Source organism: Cherax quadricarinatus, chromosome 6 (assembly GCF_038502225.1).
Source record: "Cherax quadricarinatus isolate ZL_2023a chromosome 6, ASM3850222v1, whole genome shotgun sequence".
In the NCBI taxonomy this organism is placed as follows: domain Eukaryota; kingdom Metazoa; phylum Arthropoda; class Malacostraca; order Decapoda; family Parastacidae; genus Cherax; species Cherax quadricarinatus.
Window position 1 is genome coordinate 40,876,160 of NC_091297.1, and position 22,500 is coordinate 40,898,659.

The 22,500-nt window shown below is 38.8% G+C and overlaps 1 long non-coding RNA gene across 2 annotated transcripts in view; it reads right to left on the minus strand.

Moving 5' to 3' along the window:
• Positions 1–22,500, minus strand: part of LOC138852313 (uncharacterized) — a 149,078-nt gene that overhangs the window by 63,876 nt on the left and 62,702 nt on the right. For both annotated transcript variants that reach the window (XR_011391642.1, XR_011391643.1), the window contains exon 2: positions 11,633–11,713. This is a non-coding gene — a long non-coding RNA (uncharacterized lncRNA). The remainder of the gene's footprint in view (positions 1–11,632; positions 11,714–22,500) is intronic.

Sequence of the window (22,500 nt, forward strand, 5' to 3'; positions counted from 1 at the left end):
ATGCACTCTTTCCCCATGAGCCAAGGGTCTCTGAGCCCATGGGAACAAACATATAATGATGGGCAAGTTCTCCATATTTTCTAGACTTTTGGGACTCCCTGAAGCTGGCGGCTGCCCCTCCTTCCCTGGTGTAATGGAGATAGGTATCAACGAAGATAGATGCACATGTGTAGTCGCACACCACCTGCTTACCGTCTGTCCAGGCTTGAAGTGTGATACCATCTGGACGCTTCTGGGTGCCATCAGATCTGCATAGTTGGGGTGGCTCCCTTACTGCTGGGCATCCAGCTGTTGTGAGGCTTTTCTTGATAATGTTTTTAACCTCCTCATGTCTTGCAATCTTTCCCTCGGATTTACGGCACACAAGACCATGGTACCCGAATCGGTCTGCTGCTTCACTACCACAAATACACCTGTGTTCGGCGAGAATAGGGGCGGCAAGTTGAAGGGCAATACCAATGCGGATGGTCTGTGGGTCGAGGCGTGTGCCAAGGTTGGAGTTGGGAACAGTCAACAGAAATTCCCCTGCATGAGGAGTTCTCATTTCCAGGAGGCGAGCTCTTTCCTTCCCTGACACACTCTGAAGCATTGTTGAGGCTATTTTCTTCACTATCGGGCCATCCCAGTGGGACTGTTTGTAATTGGTGGGGGAGCAGGTCTGGTTTCAGAGCCTGTTAGATTATCCCAGATCATGGCTCCGTCAATGAACTTTTGTATATATATATATATATATATATATATATATATATATATATATATATATATATATATATATATATATATATATATATATATATAGTTTTTCCTCTCATTTCTATCCTCTTACACTCCTCCCCCCTCATCCGACAAAACGCGCCAGTGGCACCAGTGTCTTGAAGAGTTATGAGTGCCAGTGAGACTCGTTCTCACAGTAGTGGCACCACCACTACTACTGCTACGTAGAATAGTCCTTAGTAAGGAGCCATTCATGTCTATCTTAAGAGCAAGGGCAGGAGAAAAACTCTAGCAGAAATTAAGCAATACTGGCTTTATATATATATATATATATATATATATATATATATATATATATATATATATATATATATATATGTATTTATATACAGCATATTTCCTCTTTGCAGTCAGACTTGCATAAGGTCACACGCGTACGTGTACAGCTAAGCTAAATGCACACATGTGCATATTTATCTACATATATACCAATACAGTGTGCACACATACCTGCCTTCATACATACGCACATACAAAAGCAATATTGTTTGCACACAACTACCACCTCACACGTTGTCTCACCACAACACTCTACACTGCTAACTTCTTCATCTCTTTTTTCCTAAAACCTTATTCGTCTCCTCCTCCTCCATCATTCACCTTTTTTCCCAGCTAGCCTTTCTCTCCCTCCAAGTTTCCTTTTCTGTTATCTCTCTCTCTCTCTCTCTCTCTCTCTCTCTCTCTCTCTCTCTCTCTCTCTCTCTCATGCACTATATCTTATTTTATTTTCATCTTCTTAATGACAAATCCTGCAAGGTATCCTCGCTAACCCACCGAAACTCTAACTCAGGAGAGTAATAACCCAGGGAAGTCCCACCCTTGGAGGCTCCTAACCCAGGGGAGTCCTACTCTTGGAGGCTCCTAACCCAGGGGAGTCCCACCCTTGGAGGCTCCTAACTCAGGGAAGTCCCACCCTTGGAGGCTCCTAACCCAAGGCAGTCCTTCTTACCTATCCCACAGTCCTGCTCTCCATTCGCCCCGTATCCCTGAGTTCTTCGCTCCCTTCTTCCCTTTACCATTCCCCCCCCCCCCCCGATGATCTCTGTTCTCCCTCTCACTACTCTCCTCCACACCACAGCCACCCTTTCATACCCCAGCTCTCCCATCTCTTCTCCCTATTTCCCCCTATAATATAGTCCACCCGAAAAAACCCCACCCCTGTCTAGGAATAGGCATCCCCCGGTCAGGCCTCCCCCCACCTTGCGTCTCCCCAACCTTGAATTCCCCCAACCATGGGCGCTCCCCAGGTCAAGGATCCCCCAGGATGGGGTGGCAGACACCTCCTTGATGAACCTTGATCTTGGCAGGCCATTTTCCCAGTTGACTTACGGTCTGCGCCTCCATCAGCGTCTCCCTGGGTTTCTTGAGGATTATCTCCCAGTGATGCTCTCTCTCTCTCTCTCTCTCTCTCTCTCTCTCTCTCTCTCTCTCTCCTTTATTTCATTTTCATTATTCATTCCGGTATCAAGTCTCTTCCTCAGTCCCTTTCTCGTGCAAGGTATATGCATTATATGTATATATATATATATATATATATATATATATATATATATATATATATATATATATATATATATATATATATATATATATATATATATATATACAATCGTAGACAGCCGATCTTAACTATGCAAGACAAGCCAAGGGGGGGTGGAAATCTTTAGCACAAGTACTTTCACACTTCTCAGTGTGTCATCAGGAGCTGTGTAATGTTGCAAGGGAGCAACTGAAGGAGTGAGGGGAAGTTTTCTCAGAGCAGCGCACTGAGAAGTGTGAAATTACTTGAGCTAAAGATTTCCACCCCCCGTGGCTTGTCTTGCATATATATATATATATATATATATATATATATATATATATATATATATATATATATATATATATATATATATATATATATATATATAATATATATATATATATATAATATATAACAACCACTGTGAAACAATAGCGGAATTCCAAGTGCTTTCATGACTTCTCACATTATCACGGAAATATAAAAAACGGAACATTAACAGGAAGTCATATAAAGGGGCAAGACTACACCTCACAGTCACGTCGCAACAACAAGACTACACCACACAGTCGTGTGACAACACCCGACTCTGTGAAACACACCTGATACTCTCCCCAACCATTAAGATTTTTTACTTGTCTAATGTATAATTAAATTCTTCCCAAATTTTATTAATTATAAATGAATCCAATCACTCCATACGAAGGCAAAAGACTTGGCAGGCGATGTAACATTCCCCCATTGAAAAGTAAGGGCGTCACTGGTACACTGAGAGAAAACGCAATAAGTGTCCGGGGCCCAAGAGAGTTCAACAGCCTCCCACCACCATAAGAATATAAGAAAGGAGGAACACTGCAGCAGTCCTGTTGGCCGATACTAGGCAGGCCCTTTACAATCCTTCCCACTAACAAAATATTTGCCCAACCCAATTTTCAACGCCACCCAAGAAATAAGCTCTGATACCTTTCAGAAACCATGCATGAGCGTATTCGATAGGAGTGAATGGAGGCAAATGGTTTTTAATACTTGATGTGCTGTTGGAGTGTGAGCAAAGTAACATTTATGAAGGGATTCAGGGAAACCGGCAGGCCGGACTTGAGTCCTGGAGATGGGAAGTACAGTGCCTGCACTCTGAAGAAGGGGTGTTAATGTTGCAGTTTTATAACTGTAGTGTAAAGCACCCTTCTGGCAAGACAGTGATGGAGTGAATGATGATGAAAGTTTTTCTTTTTCGGGCCACCCTACCTTGGTGGGAATCGGCCGATGTGTTGATAAAAAAAAAAAAAATATCCACTCACACGCAAGACCCACTCAAATCCAACCCCTCTCACTCATGTATTTATTTAACCTAAATTTGAAACTACCCAAGGTTTTAGCTTCAATAACTCTACTAGGTAGACTGTTCCACTCATCAACTACCCTATTTCCAAACCAATGCTTTCCTATATCCTTTCTAAATATAAACTTATCTAATGTTAATCCATTATTGCGGGTTCTTTCTTGGAGAGATATCCTTAAGACTTATTTATGTCACCTTTGTTAATACCCATATTCCACTTGTACACTTCGATCATGTTTCCTCATTCTTCGTCTTACAAGTGAATATAATTTATGGGACTTCAATCTTTCTTCATACGGAAGATTTCTAATGCTATGAATTAATTTTGTCATTCATCACTGAATGTTTTCTAACGAATTTATATCAATTCTGTAATATGGAGACCAGAACTGAGCTGCATAATCTAGGTGAGGCCTTACTAATGATGTATAAAGCTGCAGTATAATCTCTGGAGTTCTGTTGCTTACACTTCTTGATATAAATCCCAGTAATCTATTTGCCTTATTACGTACGCTTAGGCATTGCTGTCTTGGTTTAAGGTTGCTGCTTACCATAACCCCCAAGTCCTTTTCGCAATCTGTATGGCTAAGTTCTATGTTATTTAACTTGTATGTGCTAGGGTTATGGACACTCCCGAGCTTCAGAACCTTGCATTTATCTATATTGAACTGCATCTGCCACTTTTCTGACCAGGAACTGAGTTTGTCTAAATCCTCCTGAAGTTCCGTGATATCTACGTTTGAATAAATTATCCTACCTATCTTCGTGTCATCGACGAATTTGCTCATATCACTTGTAATTCCCCCATCAAGGTCTTTGATATATATTATAAACAACAACGGGCCCAAGACTGATCCCTGTGGAACGCCACTTGTTACTGATCCCCACTCGGATTTAACCCCATTTATGCACACTCCTATTGGTGAGCCATGACTCAATTCACAGCACCACTTTTCCCCAAATGCAGTGAGCTGACACTATTTTAACAGTCTCTGGTGCTGTACTCTATCAAAAGCCTTTCTAAAATCTAAATAAACAATGCCAAATTTTTTATCGTGATCAACAACCTCAAAAGCTTTACTGAAGAAGGTTCATAAATTAGTTAGGCAGGAGCGGCCCCTCGTGAATCCATGCTGAGAATCATTAATCAAATTGTGCTTATCCAGATGGCATCTTATAATACCAGCTATAACTGACTCTAGTAATTTGCCTACAAATGAGGTCAGGTTTTTCAGGCGGTAATTTGACGGTAACGACAATACCAGTAGACCCCTGGTTGTCTTCAAGAGGGAGCTGGACAGATATATAAAGTCGGTGCCGGATCAGACGGGCTGTGGTTCGTACGTTGGATTGCGTGCGACCAGCAGTAACAGCCTCGTTGATCAGGCTCTGATCCACAGGGAGGCCTGGTCGTGGACCGGGCCGCTGGGGAGTTGATCCCCGGAATACCCTCCAGGTAGACTCCAGGTATATAAACCAAAAGAAATATTCATATTATTTTCAAAACTGCTTTTTATGAAACATGATTCTATTATATTCCTGTCAACCATGGACTTGCTTGATACTACTTTCTCAGCCTTTTGAAAATTAATTGGATGGTTAAAATATGTCACACGAATAAATAGAGCATTAGAATCTTGTCCTGTCCTAATGCTATATTTATGTTGTTTTTATCTTAGTTCGAGACTTTTACCAGTTTCACCGTAATAAACTTTATCGCAAATTATACAAGGAATCCTATATATATATCTGCCGGGTTTTGGGGGGAATTCTTCATCAAAAGTTTTTTTTTACTGTGTCAAGGTTTTTAAATACAACTTTGATATTAAAATTCTTACGAAGAGAAGGTATATCAACCAAGTTTACATGGTAAAGGAGAACCAATATATTTTTAGTTGAATAAGGCTGGTTGTCCCTTTTTGGATTGTAAAAAGTATTTCTAGCAATTTTATAAGATCCAGTCAGACCAATTATTAGCTCCATAGGATCAGTTTCATATAAATTATCTTAATGGCTTGTCGATATTTTTGAACCCTATTGTTGGCAAAATTTCTAACATTAATGTTAAAAACGACATAGATTTAGTTGATAAATTAAGCTCCTTGACTGACTTAAATGATTATAACATTGTTAGTTTTGATGTTACTTCCTTGTTTACAAACAAAGGTTCCAGTTGATGATTTATTAAGTTTCTTATTTGAAGAACTATTACGATTTACCATTGCCAGTTCCTACTATCATCAAGCTTATTAAACTTTGCCTTGTTGATGCAAAATTTGTATTTAATGGTAAGTTTTATACTCAGAAGTTTGGCATGGCAATGACAATTCCTCTTTCACCTGTTCTTAGTAACTTATACATGGAATTTTTTGAAACAAGGTTGCTTAACACAATCCTCCCTTAAAGAGCTAAATGGTTTTGATATTTTGATGATATTTTGTATTCTTATGCCTAAGAATGTAGATATAAACCATTCCCTTGTTAAATTAAATAGCTTAGCGCATTCTATAAACTTCACTGTTGGGTTTGAAGAAAATAATTCATTGACTTTTCTAGATGTTTTAATTATTAAGGGTAATAATGAATTCAAATTTAAAATTTACAGAAAACCTACAAATAACTGTTCCTATGTCCACTATTATTCTTCACATCAAGATAGAGTTAAACTGTCTGTTTTCTCATCAATGTTTTTGAGAACTTTACGAATTTGTAGTCCAGAGTTCATAGATGAGGAAATATCCAAAATTTATGAAATAGTTAATGATCTGAAGTACCCAAGAAACGCAACTGATAAGTCTTTTAAAATTGCTAGAAATATTTTTTACAATCCAAAAAGGAACAACCAACCTTATTCAACTAAAAATATGTTGGTTCTCCCTTACCATGAAAACTTGGTTGATATACCTTCTCTTCTTAAGACTTTTAATATCAAAGTTGAATTTAAAAATTTTGATACAGTAAAAAAAAACTTTTTTATAAAAAATTCCCCCCAAAACGCTGACGGATGTCTGTAAGATTCCTTGTAAAATTTGTAAAGTCTCGAAATAAGATTAAAACAACATAAATATAGCGTTAGGACTGTACAAAATTCTAATGCTCTATTTATTCATATGAGATATTTTAACCATCCAATTGATTTTCAAAAGGCTGAGAAAGTTGTATCAAGCAAGTCCATGGCTGACAGGAACATAACTGAATTATGTTTCAGAAAAAGTAATTTTGAAAATAATACGAATATTTCCTTCGCTTTATATAAATTGGATTCATTTATAATTAATAAAATGTGGGAAGAATTTAATGAAATACATTGAACATATAATAAATCTTAATTCTTGGGTAATGTATTGGGCGAGTTTCACAGAGTCGGGTGTCGCCACGCGTGTGTGAGGTGTTGCTTTGTTGTGGGATGTGAAGGTGAGGTGTAGTCTTGACACTTTACATGCCTTCCTCTGATGTTTTGTTTTTATAGTTTCTTGATAATGTGAGAAGTCACAAATGCGCTTGGAATTTCACTATTCTTTCACAGTGCTCGTTTTGCATATATATATATATATATATATATATATATATATATATATATATATATATATATATATATATATATATATATATATATATCTTTCAACACACTGGCTGTATCCCACCGAGGCGGGGTGGCCCAAAAGGAAAAACGAAAGTTTCTCCTTTTACATTTAGTAATATATACAGAAGAAGGGGTTACTAGCCCCTTGCTCCCGGCATTTTAGTCGCCTCTTACAACACGCATGGCTTACGGAGAAAGAATTCTGTTCCACTTCCCCATGGAGGTAACAGGAAATAAACAAGAACAAGAACTAGAAAGAAAATAGAAGAAAACCCAGAGGGGTGTGTATATTTATGCTTGTACATGTATGTGTAGTGTGACCTAAGTGTAAGTAGAAGTAGCAAGACGTACCTGAAATCTTGCATGTGTATGAGACAGAATAAAAAGACGCCAGCAATCTTACCACCATGTAAAACAACTACAGGCTTCAGTTTTACACTCACTTAGCAGGACGGTAGTACCTCCCTGAGCGGTTGCTGTCTACCAACCTACTACCTAGGATATATATATATATATATATATATATATATATATATATATATATATATATATATATATATATATATATACATATATATACATATATATACATATATATATTTCTTTCTTTCTTTCAACACACCGGCCGTATCCCACAGAGGCGGGGTGGCCCAAAAGGAAAAACGAAAGTTTCTCCTTTTACATTTAGTAATATATACAGGAGAAGAGGTTACTAGCCCCTTGCTCCCGGCATTTTAGTTGCCTCCTACAACACGCATGGCTTACGGAGGAAGAATTCTGTTCCACTTTCCCATGGAGGTAAGAGAAAATAAACAACAAGAACAAGAACTAGTAAGAAAATATTAGAAAACCCAGAGGGGTGTGTGTATATATGCTTGTACATGTATGTGTAGTGTGACCTAAGTGTAAGTAGAAGTAGCAAGACATACCTGAAATCTTGCATGTTTATGAGACAGAAAAATGGACACCAGCAATCCTACCATCATGTAAAACAATTACAAGCTTCCGTTTTACACTCACTTGGCAGGATATGTATATGTATATGTATAAGTATATGTATATGTATATGTATATGTTGTGAATTTCCAAGCACTTTCGTGATTTCTCAAATTATTAAGGAACTGTAAAAATACTAGAACAGCAGAAGACTTATAAGGCAGGGATATCACCTCACGTGTGGCCTCACACATGACAAGAAACTAAGCGTGGAAATGTAGTAAAGGTTTGGTCAGGTCACATTTCAAGTAAAATTTATGATTGACGTGTCAAATATAACTTAAATTCCTCACAAATTCTATAAATTTTAAATGAATTTGATTTATATAGCCCTGAATGAATATTCATATTAAAATCAATACTCGTTTTAATGAAACTTGATTCGATTACATTTCTATCAAAAATGGAACTGCTTGAAACAACTTTCACCGCCTTTTGAAAATCCATTTTGTGGTTAAAATCTCTCACATGAATAAGCAGAGCATCGGACACTTGTATGGTTCTTATTCTATATTGATGTTGTTGCACTCTTAATTAAAGCCTTTGCTCGATTTGACCGTCTACCTGGAGAGGGTTCCAGAGATTAACGCCCCCGCTGCCCAATCGTTGACCAAGCTTCCAGGTAGATCAGAGCCTGATCATCCAGGCTGTTACTCATAGCTGTATTTAGTCTAGCATACGAGCCACAGCCCTTCTGATCGGCTACTGACTTTAGGTATCTGCCCAACTCTTGAAGGCAGCCAGGGGTCTATTGGTAATTCTTCTTGTGCCAGGTGAGTCGCTATTGAACAGTCTTGGCCCACGGATACTTACTGTGTTTTCTCTTAGTGTACTAATGGCGCCCCTACTTTTCACTGGGGTATATTTCACTGTCTGCTCAGTCTTTTCTTTTCGTAGAGTGATTTCTGCCCCAGTAATTAAGGTGTTTGACGAAACTTATATACATGTATATACTGCATTTTTTACCAGAAATTTTAGACACAGCCAGCAGCAATTTTTTTTTTTTGAGGGGCGAGGAAGAATTCTTAATCAAATCCTTTTTTATTGTGTCAAGATTTTTAAATGCAACTTTAATTTTAAACTTCTTAAGTAGAAAAGATTTATCAAGAATGTCTTCATGGTCTTGTTTGAATATGTTTGTTTTTTCTCAATTTATAAAAACTATTTTTAGTAATTTTAAAAGATGTTCCTCAGACAAATAGAGAAATTAAGACCTAACAAATCCCCAGGCCCTGATGAACTGTTTGTAAGGGTATTAAAGGAATGTAAAGGGGAACTTAGCATACCTTTGGCTAATCTTTTCAACATATCACTACAAACTGGCATAGTGCCTGATAAGTGGAAAATGGCAAATGTAATACCTATTTACAAAGCAGGTGACAGGTCCTTAGCTTCGAACTATAGACCAATAAGCCTTACCGCCATAGTGGGAAAATTTATGGAATCAATAATTGCCGAAGCAATTCGTAGCCATCTTGATAGGCATAAATTGATTAATGAATCTCAACAAAAGGGCGTTCTTGTCTTACGAATTTACCAACTTTTTTCACTAAGGTGTTTGAGGTGGTAGATCATGGTAATGAATAAGATATTGTGTATATGGACTTCATTAAGGCTTTCGACAGAGTTCCACATCAGAGGCTATTGAGGAAACTTAAGGCACACGGAATAGGAGGAAATTTGTTTTCCTGGATAGAGGCATGGTTGACAAATAGGCAGCAGAGAAATCAGAATGGGGGCACGTCACAAGCGGTGTTCCGCAGGGGTCAGTGTTGGGCCCTTTGTTGTTCACAATTTACATAAACGACATAGAAGAGGGAATAAATAGCGACATAAGCAAATTTGCTGATGACACCAAAATAGGCCGTTCGGTTCATTCTAATGAGGACATTAGAGCACTCCAGGATGATTTGAACAGACTGATGCAATGGTCGGAGAAGTGGCAGATGCAGTTTAATATAGACAAATGCAAAGTTCTAAATGTTGGACAGGAAAATAACCATGCCACATATAAACTAAATAATGTAGATCTTAATACTACTGATTGCGAAAAGGGTTTAGGAGTTCTGGTTAGTAGTAATCTAAAACCAAGACAACAGTGCATTAGTGTTCGCAATACAGCTAACGGAATTCTTGGCTTCATATCTAGAAGTATAAATAATAGAAGTCCTCAGGTTGTTCCCCAACTCTATATATCCTTTGTTAGGCCTCATTTAGATTATGCTGCACAGTTTTGGTCACCGTATTACAGAATGGATATAAATGCTCTGGAAAACGTACAGAGGAGGCTGACAAAGTTGATCCCATGTATCAGAAATCTTCCCTATGAGGACAGACTGAGGGCCCTGAATCTGCACTCTCAAGAAAGGCGTAGAATTAGGGGGGATATGATCGAGGTGTATAAATGGAAAACAGGAATAAATAAAGAGGATGCCAATAGCGTGCTGACAGGACTCGTAGCAATGGTTTCAAGTTGGAAAAAATCAGATTCAGGAAGGATATAGGAAAGCATTGGTTTGGTAATAGAGTTGGAGATGGGTGGAACAAACTCCCGAGTACAATTATAGAGGTTAAAACGTTGTGTAGTTTTAAAAATAGGTTAGATAAATACTAAATCTTATGTTCTTATGTGTGTGTGTGTGTGTGTGTGTGTGTGTGTGTGTGTGAGTGTGTGTGTATGTGTGTATGTGTGTGTGTGTGTGTGTGTCTGTTTGTCTGTCTGTCTGTGTGTATGTAATTCTGCATACTACAATAATATAACAAATGTTCTGGAGAACACGACCCACAACATGAACTGGTGGTCAACGATACATTTAAAGTGAAGATGTCTATATATATATCAATGTTTCATTACTTGCTTCTTGATGAAGGTTTCATTAATTAAAAATCTGTTTTCTATAAGTACATCTTTACCACCATTAGTCATTTTAATGTCTTATTTGTGCATAGCAAAACACTACCTTGTGTTGTCACTGTAGCAAGTCTGATAGAGCAGTAGGAACGACTGGACCCTATAGACGTACAACATGACAGTTATTTTGTAGAAATTATCTAGCTTAGGCCTACTGTAGTGCTAATAATTTATAGGACCGTGTAACAATATAATCCAGAAGGCCCACTGCAGTTCCTCAAATCTGTCCTGAACCACTGGCAAAATCATGATGACAAAATGATAAATAGCGTACTGAACGGAGGGTTGGAACTCACAGATAACCAGTTATAGGACTTGCCATGGGATCGAAAGCTTCCGTTCGGGGAGCTTTCCAACTCTGTTTATATATATATATATATATATATATATATATATATATATATATATATATATATATATATATATATATATCGTTATATTCCCGTTCAGCGAGCTTTCCTAATCTGTTTATACTTCAACATATTATCGTTATATTCCATAGCTTACCTGAGCATGCGCACCTCTGTCACCTGACACTAAGAGGAGGAGGAGGTGGAGGTGGGACGAGGCTTGAGACGGGTCAGGAATCTGCAAGGAAACGTATGTGTAAATATACTGGAAATCTTTTTTAAGTTGTTAGGAATGTAATATAAATGCAGCAAACCGCTGTGTATCAGAGCGGGTTGTTTCACTGTGAGTTACGTACCACACAGTAAGAAAAGAACGTAACAGTAACCATGTTGAAACTATAAAACAACCTTAAAAACAACGTTTTGGCCATCCTGGACTATTGTCAAGTCATAACGGGCCATGAAAAGTAGAGATGGCCAGAAGAAAATACAGTAGAAGGGAAGGAAAAGGATGGAATGGTAGTAGTAATGGTAGTAGAATTAGAAGCAGCAGTAGTAGTAGTAGTAATGGTTCCTCGATTAAGTACGAGTTTTTAGCATATTTCCTCTTTGCATTCAGACTTGCATATAATTACAATTATCAACGGAAATTACACAAAAAAATTAATTCCTTCACGTTACTAATTGACTGCTGATGATCAATCAGGGCCTGATCAACGAGGCTGTTACTGCTGAGTGTGTGTGTGTGTGTGTGTGTGTGTGTGTATGATTGCTTAATGTGTACGTATTCTCGCTGACATGACTCGGTCACTTTTAACCAAGCGATGCTCTGAATGGCTCTACATACACACATACACACACACACACACACACACAGCAGGCAGGTAAAGAATATTAAGTGGTATCTGACGGGTTGGATCAATTACTAGGCTATCTAATGATATTTGATTCCACCATGAAGTATATATATGTATATATATATGTATATATATATATATATATATATATATATATGTATATATATATTTTTTTTTTTTTTTTTTATTATCACACCGGCCGATTCCCACCAAGGCAGGGTGGCCCGAAAAAGAAAAACTTTCACCATCATTCACTCCATCACTGTCTTGCCAGAAGGGTGCTTTACACTACAGTTTTTAAACTGCAACATTAACACCCCTCCTTCAGAGTGCAGGCACTGTACTTCCCATCTCCAGGACTCAAGTCCGGCCTGCCGGTTTCCCTGAATCCCTTCATAAATGTTACTTTGCTCACACTCCAACAGCACGTCAAGTATTAAAAACCATTTGTCTCCATTCACTCCTATCAAACACGCTCAAGCATGCCTGCTGGAAGTCCAAGCCCCTCGCACACAAAACCTCCTTTACCCCCTCCCTCCAACCCTTCCTAGGCCGACCCCTACCCCGCCTTCCTTCCACTACAGACTGATACACTCTTGAAGTCATTCTGTTTCGCTCCATTCTCTCTACATGTCCGAACCACCTCAACAACCCTTCCTCAGCCCTCTGGACAACAGTTTTGGTAATCCCGCACCTCCTCCTAACTTCCAAACTACGAATTCTCTGCATTATATTCACACCACACATTGCCCTCAGACATGACATCTCCACTGCCTCCAGCCTTCTCCTCGCTGCAACATTCATCACCCACGCTTCACACCCATATAAGAGCGTTGGTAAAACTATACTCTCATACATTCCCCTCTTTGCCTCCAAGGACAAAGTTCTTTGTCTCCACAGACTCCTAAGTGCACCACTCACTCTTTTTCCCTCATCAATTCTATGATTCACCTCATCTTTCATAGACCCATCCGCTGACACGTCCACTCCCAAATATCTGAATACGTTCACCTCCTCCATACTCTCTCCCTCCAATCTGATATTCAATCTTTCATCACCTAATCTTTTTGTTATCCTCATAACCTTACTCTTTCCTGTATTCACCTTTAATTTTCTTCTTTTGCACACCCTACCAAATTCATCCACCAATCTCTGCAACTTCTCTTCAGAATCTCCCAAGAGCACAGTGTCATCAGCAAAGAGCAGCTGTGACAACTCCCACTTTGTGTGTGATTCTTTATCTTTTAACTCCACGCCTCTTGCCAAGACCCTCGCATTTACTTCTCTTACAACCCCATCTATAAATATATTAAACAACCACGGTGACATATATATATATATATATATATATATATATATATATATATATATGCAATAAGATCACAGTAAACAGGTGATTTCAGAATATGCAAAACAACCACTCTGAAAGAATAGAGAAATTCCAAGCGCTTTCGTGACTACTCACATTATCAAGGAACTATGAAAGTAAAGCATCCAAGGAAGCTATATAAGGGGTCTGGTCGGCACCTCACTATCAGATCCCACAACGGTTTAAACACGTGACGCGCGGCGAGCCAACTTGGAAAGGTCCTTGGCACAACTCACCCCACAAACTATTCTACCCAAGAAATAAGAAATTTTAAAGATTATTTGTCCAGTGTATTATTAAATTCTTCCCAAATTCTATTAATTATAAATGGATCTAATTTATATAAACCAAAGGAAATATTCATATTATTGTCAAAACTGCTTTTTATGAAACAAGATTCAATTATATTCCTGTCGACCATGGACTTGCTTGATACTACTTTCTCAACTTTTTGAAAATCAATTGGATGGTTAAAATCTCTTACATGAATAAATAGAGCATTGGAATCTTGTCCAGTTCTAATGCTATATTTATGTTGTTTTAATCTTAGTTCGAGATTTTTACCAGTTTGACCGTAATAAACTTTATCGCAAATTTTACAAGGAATCTTATAGACACATCCATCAGCATTTTGAGGGGAATTCTTTATCAAAAGTTTTTTTTACTGTATCGAGATTTTTGAATACAACTTTAATATTAAAAGTCTTAAGAAGAGAAGGCATATCAACCAAGTTTTCATGGTAAGGGAGAACCAACATATTTTTATTTGAATAAGGCTGGTTGTCCCTTTTTGGATTGTAAAAAGTATTTCTGGCAACTTTAAAAGATTTATCAATTACATTTCTTGGGTATTTTAAATCATTACCTATTTCATAAATTTTGGATATTTCCTCATCTATGAACTCAGGACTACAAATTCGTAAAGCTCTCAGAAACATTGATGAGAAAACAGACAGTTTGACTCTACCTTGATGCGAGGAATAATAGTGGACATAGGAACAGTTATTAGTAGGTTTTCTGTAAATTTTAAATTTGAATTCATTATTACCCTTAATAATTAAAACATCTAGAAAAGGCAATGAGTTATTGTCTTCAAACTCAACAGTAAAGTTTATTGAATGGGCTAAGCTATTTAATTTTCCAAGGAAATGGTGTATATCTACATTTTTGGGCATAAGACACAAAATATGTTGATGATATTTTGTGTCTTATGCCCAAAAATGTAGATATACACCATTTCCTTGGAAAATTAAATAGCTTAGCCCATTCAATAAACTTTACTGTTGAGTTTGAAGAAAATAACTCATTGCCTTTTCTAGATGTTTTAATTATTAAGGGTAATAATGAATTCAAATTTAAAATTTACAGAAAACCTACTAATAACTGTTCCTATGTCCACTATTATTCCTCGCATCAAGGTAGAGTCAAACTGTCTGTTTTCTCATCAATGTTTCTGAGAGCTTTACGAATTTGTAGTCCTGAGTTCATAGATGAGGATTATTATTATTTTAATCAAGGGGGAAGCGCTAAACCCCGAGGATTATACAGCGCCTGGGGGGGGGATGTGGAAGGCATTCAGGCTTAAGTCGGGGAACTGGAGCACAGATCCAATTCCCTAAATCAAGAGCCCCTCACCAACATCAAGGAACCTTCCTTGAGGGGTCATAGATGAGGAAATATCCAAAATTTATGAAATAGGTAATGATTTAAAATACCCAAGAAATGTAATTGATAAATCTTTTAAAGTTGCCAGAACTGAACTTCTCCAGGCCGAGGGACTGACAACCTCAAATTCTACGACTTTAAGGGTGATGGACTGATTACATCGTCTTCACATCTCTACTGTTCCTGCCTACTTTCTGTATTCGACTGAAGAAGCCTACTGTGTAGGCGAAACGTTTCGGAATAAAGTTGTCTAACTGTTGCATATGTGTCTTACCTAACAACCTGTCGGTATTGTATACCATTTTGATGTTCATCAATCCAAAAAGGGACAACCAGCCTTATTCAAATAAAAATATGTTGGTTCTCCCTTACCATGAAAACTTGGTTGATATGCCTTCTCTTCTTAAGACTTTTAATATTAAAGTTGTATTCAAAAATCTCGATACAGTAAAAAAACTTTTGATAAAGAATTCCCCCCAAAATGCTGATGGATGTGTCTATAAGATTCCTTGTAAAATTTGCGATAAAGTTTATTACGGTCAAACTGGTAAAAATCTCGAACTAAGATTAAAACAACATAAATATAGCATTAGAACTGGACAAGATTCCAATGCTCTATTTATTCATGTAAGAGATTTTAACCATCCAATTGATTTTCAAAAAGTTGAGAAAGTAGTATCAAGCAAGTCCATGGTCGACAGGAATATAATTGAATCTTGTTTCATAAAAAGCAGTTTTGACAATAATATGAATATTTCCTTTGGTTTATATAAATTAGATCCATTTATAATTAATAGAATTTGAGAAGAATTTAATAATACACTGGACAAATAATCTTTAAAATTTCTTATTTCTTGGGTAGAATAGTTTGTGGGGTGAGTTGTGATAAGGACCTTTCCAAGTTGGCTCGCCGTGCGTCACGTGTTTAAACCGTTGTGGGATCTGATAGTGAGGTGCCGACCAGACCCCTTATATAGCTTCCTTGGATGCTTTACTTTCATAGTTCCTTGATAATGTGAGTAGTCACGAAAGCGCTTGGAATTTCTCTATTCTTTCAGAGTGGTTGTTTTGCATATATATATATATATATATATATATATATATATATATATATATATATATATATATATATATATATATATATATATATATATATATATATATATTATATATATATATATATATATATATATATATATATATATATATATATATATATATATATATATATATAAGAGAGAGAAAGAGAGAGTAAAAATACTTGTATGTTTCATAACAATAAAAATACTTTCAAATGAGCTGATGTAGGTAACATCTCTTAGCTTGTCAATAAAGTTAGGAATCCTTAACCTGTAAATATGTTGTCAATAAAGTTAGGATTTCTTAACCTGTAAATAGATTGTCAACAAAGCTAGGGATCTTTAACTTAACCTTGTCAAACTCTGTGTGAAAAGAGAGAGAGAGAGAGAGAGAGAGAGAGAGAGAGAGAGAGAGAGAGAGAGAGAGAGAGAGAGAGAGAGAGAGAGAGAGAGAGTAAAAGATCTTATAATAATAATAGTAATAATAATAGAAGCATATATAAGGTACAGACTAATTAACAATATTTACATTAGCTCAGGGTTCAAGCCACGATCAGAACATGTATTAAGGCAGCCATAGTGTCGAGCAAGAGTAAAGAATATGAGCAGAGTGTCTGAACTCTGGAGGATGAGTGAGCATAAGAACATGGTACCACCCAGAGGATCGTCTCTGCTGCCTTCTGAAAAAAAAAAAAAACTGTTTAAGGAATAACGGTGAAAGTGTTCACTTCTCTGGGTCATATTAGTATGTCAGACACCAGGGAATGTCAACCAAAAAAATATGTGAAAAAAAAATTCAGTTTAACGAATTTAATCTTTTTTTTTTTTAATATTTCAATATCATTTTAACACGAGAAGCAAAAAAAAAAGAAAAGACCGTTCTTTAAAGAACGTTGCGTCAGTTGTTAACGCTAAAGATACCGATGAAGGGCTCTTAATCCGAGGAATTGGAACTGCTCAAAATTTCCTCTAACCAAAACTGGTTCTTACGGGTTTAGCACTTCCCCATGACCGATGGTGATATTAATACAAACACTAAATACGAAGCAAAACTACAATAAATAGAGGAATAAACATTATTAAGATGATATGTCAATAATAATGTTATTCAGTCACAGATGAGAAGTCGAGAGTGAAGGGATGATATCCGATGTGAGGGAGGAGACGTAGACAGGAGGAAAGATGTGAGGGAGGAGACGTAGACAGGAGGAAAGATGTAAAGGACATTCATGATGAATGTCCTTTATACATTTACTGTTTTCAACCCTAGTGTTACAATCTGACTGTTTCACACACACACACACCCATACCTCTATCTTCTATCAGTTTAAAATCCTAGGCATTTCAGCAATGGCCCTCTCGATAGAGTTTGCAAGTGCTACCACCCCTGTCCCAGAGAGATGTACCCCATCCCTCGCATACACATCATGTTTGCCATAAAAATTTTCCCAGTTGTCAATGAATGGGATTGCAAGTTCCTTGTAGTATCTGTCTAGCCAGCAATTTACACCAATTGCCCTAGAAAGCCACTCATTGCCTACTCCCCTTCTAGGCAAGATGCTACATATGATTGGGACCCCCTTCTCCTTAGACTTAATTAAATCTATAGCTGACCTGTACTTATCTAGCAGCTCTTCTCTCCTGCACTTCCCAATATAATTTCCACCAGCACTGAGCCAGATAATAGGCTTGTTCCCATTACCTGACATGACATTATCCAACCTGTTGACTATGTCACTAACACCAGCTCCATGGAAGTACACTCTATCTCTTACCTTCTTATTCCTATTACAGAAAGCACGGTCCATATATCTTACCTGTGAGTCACCAACTACAAATATTCGCTTACCTCTATTTGCAGGGGAAGTAGTACCTTTACCTTCACTGGCCACTGAAGTACACTCATCCTGAAGAATAAAGAAGCGAGTTCCTACCTTCAAATCTTCTCTCTTAACTTTCCTTATTTTGATGCTCTTCCCATTATTGGGAACCACTTGCCACTTGTAGCAGGTGCTGGACTGCACCTCACTGCTGGTAGCCGTTGCTACCTCCCCACCTACAGCCTCCTCGCAGCGAGAGAGAGACTGCACCTCGCTGCTGGTAGCCTCATTCACCTCCACCATTCCAGCCACCTCACACTCACTCCCAAACCCATTGAGGTGAACCTTCAGCCACCTAATTTCCTCCTGGAGAAGCAAGACTTCCTCCTTCAATTCTCCAACCTCAATTTTTAAAACACTACAAAAGCAAGCCATGCTTTGTAACCGTCCACACTAATCCCCAAAGCAGCTAAAGGCCTGTGACTTCACGTGACGACTGACCACTGACAAGAAGAAAGATGTGAGGGAGAAGAGGTAGACAGGAAGAAAGATGTGAGAGAGGAGAGGTAGACAGAAGGAAAGATGTGAGGGAGGAGAGGTAGACAGGAAGAAAGATGTGAGGGAGGAGAGGTAGACAGGAAGAAAGATGTGAGAGAGGAGAGGTAGACAGGAGGAAAGATGTGAGGGAGGAGAGGTAGACAGGAGGAAAGATGTGAGGGAGGAGAGGTAGACAGGACAGATGTTAGGGAGGAGAGGTAGACAGGAGGAAAGATGTGAGGGAGGAGACGTAGACAGGAGGAAAGATGTGAGGGAGGAGACGTAGACAGGAGGAAAGATGTGAGGGAGGAGACGTAGACAGGAGGAAAGATGTGAGGGAGGAGACGTAGACAGGAGGAAAGATGTGAGGGAGGAGAGAGACAGGAGGAAAGATGTGAGGGAGGAGAGGTAGACAGGAGGAAAGATGTGAGGGAGGAGAGGTAGACAGGAAGAAAGATGTGAGGAGGAGAGGTAGACAGTAAGAAAGATGTGAGGAAGGAGAGGTAGACAGTAAGAAAGATGTGAGGGAGGAGAGGTAGACAGGAAGAAAGATGTGAGGGAGGAGAGGTAGACAGTAAGAAAGATGTGAGGGAGGAAAGGTAGACAGGAGGAAAGATGTGAGGGAGGAGAGGTAGACAGGAGGACAGATGTTAGGGAGGAGAGGTAGATAGGAGGAACGATGTTAAGGAGGAGAAGTAGACAGGAGAAATGTTAGGGAGGAGAGGTAGACAGGAGGAAAGATGTGAGGGAGGAGAGGTAGAGAGGAGGAAAGATGTGAGGGAGGAGAGGTAGACAGGAGGAAAGATGTGAGGGAGAAGAGGTAGACAGGGGGAAAGATGTAAGAGAGGAGAGGTAGACAGGAGGAAAGATGTAAGGGAGGAGAGGTAGAAGGTATGAAAGATGAGGGGGAGGGATAGTAGAAGGTAGGAAAGATGTGAGGGAAGGAGTATGTAGAGGGGAGAGGAGGTAGAGAGTAGTACAAATGTGAACGTGAGGGAGAGAGAGGACGGGTGGGGGGGGGTAGAAACAGGGGACGCGAGGGGAGATTAGAGAAATGGGCGGGGCGTAAAATGCAGGAGAGGGGACACGCCACAACGTGCATCCCCTCATCCCTCAGTCAACACAAGAGGGGAGCGATTGGCCAAAAGTTTAGATTGGAAATGCGACGGAGATTACCCAAGTTCACAGCTGCCACACCTCACTATATATATATATATATATATATATATATATATATATATATATATATATATATATATATATATATATATATATATATATATGTATATAAGGTAATCGAAGTTTTTGTTTCTGTTCATACTGTGTTATTGAGAAGTGAGTTAGAGGTGGCCACCTTAGTATTCTGGCATTATAGACATTATTATAATCATAGGAAAGTGCTAAACCTGTAGGGGTAGGTCCAATTCCTTGGATCAATAACCATTCAGGAGCGTCAGAGTAGCTAGCTTCCCTGAAGGGATAGCAAGGTTGGTAACAGTGGGCTGTTGAGGAAGGGAATTGTGGAGCTAGGGAGGAGGAGGAGACGTTTGGGATGGGGTGGAGGCGGTGGGGGTGTTAGAGATGGTTGGGTTATTGGTGGTGAGACTAGGGGTTGTGGGGTGGTGAGGAAGGAGTGATGGGGGGAGGAGGTTGAATCACCCAAGGGAGGATGTCTTTGTTAAGCTTTTTCTGTGTTTGTGTGTGTGTGTGTGTGTGTGTGTGTGTGTGTGTGTGTGTGTGTGTGTGTGTGTGTGTGTGTGTGTGTGTGTGTGTGTGTGTGTGTGTGTGTATGCGCGCGCGCTCAGAAGTCGTCAGATCTCCTCCACACAAGCTGAAGCACTGTAAATCTCTCTTCTACCACCCACTTACATTATGAATACAGGAAATAGGTCACTGAAATGTAAATATCAAATATCAATAAGTCACTCTGTCTGATTTTTTTGGGGTTATCCTAGAGTCTCTGCACACACACACACACACACACACACACACACACACACACACACACACACACATATATATATACATATATATATATATATGTAACTGTATTTGTGTGTACCTGAATAAACTTATTAATAACTGAGAAATGGCAAGAGAAAATAATTGCTCTAAAAAAATTATTCTTTGGTCTTGTTAATAAATCAACAGTGAAAGAAACAGTAAAGTTTACAGTGTCAGACAAGCTTTACCAATCATAACGTTACTATTATAATATGAATATGTAAACCATTCAATTTGAGCTTAATGTAAACAGACCAATTCCAGAATACCAGAAGACTCAGACCAACTCCAAGATTCCATGACACTCAGACCAACATAATTCCGAAGATACAGTAAGGTGGGTAGTGAGGGTGGGATGGGAGATGGGGAGAGGGAGATGAAAGGGGGAGTGAGAGGAGAAATGACAGGGGGAGTAAGAGAGGAAGAAAGGGAGTGAGGGGGGAGATGAAGAGGGAAGAGTGAGGGGGGAAGGGATGAGAAGGAGTCGTGCAAGAGACTCGACTCTATTCCGAAAAAAAATAATTTGGAAATATAATAGCTGCCAGTAAATAATGTCTTATCACAGGGTGATAAGACCTTATTTACTGTCTCCCTCATACCCTGATAAAGACAACTGTCTTTATCATACCCTGATAAAGACAACTGTCTCCCTCATACCCTGATAAAGACAACTGTCTCCCTCATACCCTGATAAAGACAACTGTCTTTATCATACCCTGATAAAGACAACTGTCTCTCTCATACACTGATCAATACAACTGTCTCTCTCATACCCTGATAAAGACAACTGTCTCTCTTATACATTGATAAAGGCAACTGTCTTCATCGTACCCTGATAAAGACAACTGTCTCTCTCATACCCTGATAAAGACAACTGTGTCCTTCATACCCCGATAAAGACAACTTTCTCCCTCATACCCTGATAAAGACAACTGTTTCCCTCATACCCTGATAAAGACAACTATCTGCCTCCTCCCTGAGCGACCACATAAGATTAGTCAGCCTCGTTCAGTTGGAATTATAACGGCAGAGGTAACTAAGAGACAGGGTGAAAGAATGAGGCCAGGTAATGGAGTGCACTAGCCTCTGACTCATGGTAAGTACATATGTGCCACATACACGGATGCCCCATACAAAGATGTTACACCTTACGGGAGGGGAGTCACCTGTACGGTGGTGAATACAAGCATGTCCCATGTGTGTATCCAGTTACCAGAAAGAGATGAAATACACACACATACACACACACACACGCACACACACATACACATATAGTGGAGGCAGGACCCACACATAGCTTTAAGAAGAGGTATGATAAAGCTCACGAAGCGGGAAAATGACTGAGTAGCGGCCAGTTGAAAAGGCGGGGCCAGGAGCTGTGAATCGAACCCCGCAACACAACTAGGTGAGTACAGCTAGGTGAATACACACACACACACACACACACACACACACACACACACACACACACACACACAATCTTCAACAGCCCTACAAAGGTTATAGTTTACTGTTGGTAACTGTTGCTTCATTAACTAGACAAGGACTACTCAAGCAGCATAATTTGCATTAATAATGACATAACTGGGCCAGTTGAACTGGTGAAGCTTAGTCTGGCTTCACACCCTTCACACCACTCTTTATGTGCAGTCACACACACACACACACACACACACACACACACACACACACAC